At 46.6% G+C, this 4,714-nt stretch overlaps 1 long non-coding RNA gene across 1 annotated transcript; it reads right to left on the reverse strand.

Moving 5' to 3' along the window:
* Positions 1 to 549: 549 nt before the first annotated feature.
* LOC311597637 lies at positions 550 to 4,234 on the reverse strand. Its single transcript, XR_014779292.1, has 3 exons — positions 4,121 to 4,234; positions 1,683 to 1,934; positions 550 to 672 (listed from the first exon to the last, which is right to left on the reverse strand). It is a non-coding gene; the product is annotated as an uncharacterized lncRNA (long non-coding RNA).
* Positions 4,235 to 4,714: the final 480 nt, after the last annotated feature.

Below are 4,714 nucleotides of genomic sequence, written 5' to 3' on the forward strand. Positions count from 1 at the left end.
ACTGTGGGAAGAGATAAGATGCCAAGGAGGAATAGTTTGAATTAGGTGACCTGGCAGGGTGTGTGTGTGTGTGTGTGTGTATGTGTATGTGTGTGTGTGTGTATGTGTGTATGTGTGTATGTGTGTGTATGTGTGTATGTGTGTGTATGTGTATGTGTGTGTATGTGTATGTGTGTGTATGTGTATGTGTGTGTGTATGTGTGTATGTGTGTGTGTATGTGTGTGTATGTGTGTGTGTATGTGTGTGTGCGTGTGTGTATGTGTGTGTGTATGTGTGTATGTGTGTGTATGTGTGTGTGTATGTGTGTGTATGTGTGTATGTGTATGTGTGTGTGTGTATGTGTGTATGTGTGTGTGTGTATGTGTGTGTGTGTGTGTGTGTGTCCACCATAGGGTCTGAGAACCACCTCCAGTGGAGTCCTGTGGCCATCAGAGCTGGGGTAGGCTTTGCCCGGATGAGGGGGTGTTTACTATGAAAACAGGTTCTCAGACTGGCTCTTCAGAAAGACCACCAGAATTTCTAAGGCATCTTTGATTACAGGACATTTTTTTTCTGCTAGCAGCAGCCTTTAGTGTCCTAAGGAATGAGGCTAGAAGGAAGGAGTAAGGTTTGCCTGGATTCAAGTTCAGGGTCCGGATGTTCAGCGGTGTCACTATCTCATCTTGATGTCCCTGTAAGTGAAACAGGAAGGACATATGGCTCTGAGTGGGTTGTTGTGAGAGTTAAGGTACTGTATATGGAAGAAGTCTTTCTTGTGAAGTGAAAAATTCACTCAGCTAGAACTTTTCGCAATGAAGAATTGCAAGGCTGGGGGTGGAGTTCTGAGACTATATGAATGCACATTTGGTGAATGTGAAGCCATAGGTTTAAACCTTGACCCCTACCCCAGAGAACAATCAATATTGAATAATCCCATTTATACTGACTGATTTAGAAACTGCCCACCCCCTCCCCCTTGCTTGCATTGTCCAGGACATGCCAGGACAAGCTTATTTGTAATGAAATCCCATGAGTCCTTGCGGCTAAACAATGGATAATGCTTCTGAATGAATGCATGCTTTTAAGAAAATACTTAGAATTCTTAAAGCAAAATATGAGATGAATTAAAAAGGACAGGCTTAGGCTTTGGCTACTCTCCTCATTTACCGAATAAAACTATGCTTCAGAAAGGTTAAAGTTGGAGCAAGAGGGGCCGGAGTACACTACAGGCCTGGAGACAGAGAGGCGGGGTAGAGACTAGCCCTATTGGGCAGGAACTGCCCATGGGAGCAGACATTCTTCAAGGGGACTCCCAAACCTTGACTCACACCCATGGACACCTAAGAACTTAGCCCCACATATTCTAAATTCCTTAGGTTTTTATTGGGCAGCTCATACCCTGGGTGCATCAGCCCTTTGGATAGGGGTGTAGGCCATGGTCTTCCTTGTATGGAATCCCCTGGAGTAGAAACAAAGGTTTTGGTGCCCTAGTGCGTGTTTATGGGGAAGGTGATCCCACACCACAGAATGGATTTTGGACTTCAGAAGTTCTGTGAATCACAGCCAGAGTAAGCTCCCTTGGCTGGCTGAGTTCTTGGCATAATTTATAATTAGGTAGGGGCCCTGGCACTCCCATGAGCCTCCTGGGCTTCTGTGAGTGGCCTGAGATGCTTAGCTAGGCTGCTTCATCAGCAAGACTTACGTTGTGTTTGGTGTTTGGCCCCTCACTCTAGAGGGCCGTAGCTTTTCTGTGATTCCTCCTTCCCTCTCTGGCCTACAAAGTCCTTGAAACATGCTGTAGATGATGCTATAAATCCTGGGCGATCTGTAGAAGGCTGACGTGACTTTCACAGTTTCAGATCCAGAAAGCAGTGTGTACATCAGGGCCACTCCAACTCCTTTCCCTTCATGGCACACATGTTGGTGCCATCTAGGACGCTGGTGTGGGGAGATGCTAGAAAGAAAAACGAGAACAATGCAAGCCCCGATTTTCAGAGGCTTACTGTCCCTTGATTGAGACATACTAGCAATTTATAATACAATCGGGGTCGGTGGGGGTGGGGGGATGGCGGCGGTGGCAGGAGAGCAGTATATTAAGCCTGGAGTGGTGCTGTGCACCTTTAATCCTAGTGCTCTGAGGTCAGAGACAAGTGCGTCTCTATGCGTTCAAGGCCAGCTTGATCTACACAGCAAGTTCCAGGCTAGACAGAGCTACAGTGGGACACTGTTTTATAAAGCAAGATAAAGAAAGTGAGATAGGAATGCATTCTCAGGACACGGTGCACAGATCAGCAGGCAAGAGTCTTTGCTTTGCGTGAAGACCCAAGTTCAGATCCCCAGTGCCCATCGAAAGCACAACAGGTTCTAATCCTGGTGCTCATGGGTAGAGAAGGGGGCTGTCTGGCTACCAATGAGAGACAGATCCTCTGCAGAGAACCAAATGGGAAATGACAAAGCTGAAAGCCCAGTGTTTGATAATTTCATACACATATACAATTAATTTTGATTGTATCTACCCTCAACTCCTCCCTCCCACTGCTTAGAGGCTCCTCCACCCCTCCATGCGAACATGCCTACCCCTCACCTTCATATTATTTTGTGTTTCCTCCCCCAATAACCGATCAAATGCCATTAGTGCAGCATGCATGTGCACGGGTGTGGGGTTGCGAATTCAGCATGGGTTTGTCCACCTACCAGCTGTCATAGCCCAGAAGAAAGGTGACTGACTACCCTTTCCCCAGCAGCCACAAGCCGCCATAGCTCAGGGTGGGGCTTTGTGACTCCCCCACCCAGGCTGGGATGTTGACGAGCTTGACCTTCAATCTCACAACGGCCTTATAAGGTGGGTATTTTATTATGTACACACTACAGAAGTAGAGACCGAGGCACAGAGCTAAATCGCATTTGTCCGTCTTCCGTAGCTAGAACCTTCTATGTTTCTAATGCGAACTGGGTCTCTGAAATCCAGGGTCTGGGCTGCACAGATGGCTCAGTGCTTAGGAGCACCTGATGTTTTCCCAGGGTTCATCCCCAGGACCTACTTTGGTCGGTCGAGGACCACCCGCCACTTCAGCTCTACAGGGTCTGATTCCTGTTTTTGGCTTCTGAAGTTACCACCAGCTTGTGGCATAGACATATACACGTAAAACTGAAAAAGCCTTAAAGTATGGGGTCGTAGGTCCCTTGCCACACTGCGGCTTCTAACCAGCTGTCTAGGGTGGCTGTGCTTCAGAGGCAGAGCGCAAGCTCAGTATGCACAAGACCCTGGGACAAAAGGACCGAAGGGAGGGAGGGAGGGAGGAAGGGAAAGAAAGACACCTGCCCCCGGTTTCTCACTACCACTGTGCCTTGGTCCAGAGTTTCTGTTTATATTCATCTTGGCCTGCATGTAAAGATGCTACTTAAATGCTTCGTCTCAGCCTCTGAAAATGCCATCACTGGTTCCTCTTGACCAGCCCCTAATTCAGAAGGCTTGGTTCTAACCATCCTGTGAGAATTCCACTAAGCTTAATTTCCCGGCCCATAAGCTGTAAAGTGTGGTTCCTCTTGGGGTAGGCTTCATTTACAGACCCGTGGGAGGGATGACTCGCAAATAAATTACTCCTCTTCTTTGTCAATTTATGTCCTTATCTTTGGCAATGCATGCCTGCCTTAAATATTTGAAAAGAAAAGAAATTGGATCTTGTGTTAGTCTCTTCTCTCTCTCTCTCCCTCTCTCTTTCTCTCTCTCTCTCCCTCTCTCCTTCTCCCTCTCCCCCTCCCTCCCTCCCTCCCCCCTCCTTCCCTCCCTCCTCCCTCCCTCCACCCTTTCTCAGTACTTTTCCCGTTTTCTGTACTATGGAAATCTTTACAGCCCTAACAATGATTTCTTGTATGGTACCTTATTCAAAATGACATTATTAATATTAAAACACTAGATATTTTGACTCTCAAAATAATGTGTTTTGATCACACTTTAACTATAGCAAAAGCACTTCAAGATCTTTCCAAATGTTGTCTTCCTGCTCAGACATGGGTCATGTGCGCTGGTGTTTAAGATGAAAGCCAGCTAATTCCCCTCCAGTCTTTGGTATCAATTATAAGGCAGCAATAATGTTCTGCCTCTAATGAGTGCACAGTAGGTGTGTTCCAGATACATACCAATCTTTCTCTCCATTGCTGCTGAATATGAGGCCAACCTGCAATGGAGTTTTGGACATGCACCTTCATGAGTTAACACGGCCCTCACTGAGTCAGATAGAGGCTGTAGGGAAGAGAGCTATGGGGATGCTGGGCTGGCTGTACTTTCTCAAGAGAGTGGGGCAAGGCCGTGGAGCCTGCGGCCCACCTGTGCACAGCAGCCTCAGTGCTAACAGGCATGCTGCATGACCTGGGCATCTCTGTTCCTTTGAACCTCAATTTCCCCATCTATGCAAGGAAAGACTTCAATTAGATAATAAAGGCCCTTTGTGACATTAATTTTCCATGATTCAGTGGGTCTCTGTGATGGCCTCAGGTGAGGTCCATAGAGATCTCCCTCTTAAATACTTCATGTAGAATTAATAAGAATTAATACTTTATTACTTTTTTCAGTTAGTGGCCTGTGTTATTTCTCTTTGGAAGGAGAAAGGAAAATGAACGTAGAGATTCGAAGGTCTTGCTATTCATGAGGTTTCAAGAATGACTTTCTGCCCCTGATGACTGCACAGTAGCTGTGTTTCCAAGTAAATGTGACCCTTTCCCCAGGAAAGTCTT

Source organism: Acomys minous, assembly GCF_964271855.1.
Source record: "Acomys minous genome assembly, chromosome: 5".
Classification (NCBI taxonomy): Eukaryota; Metazoa; Chordata; class Mammalia; order Rodentia; family Muridae; genus Acomys; species Acomys minous.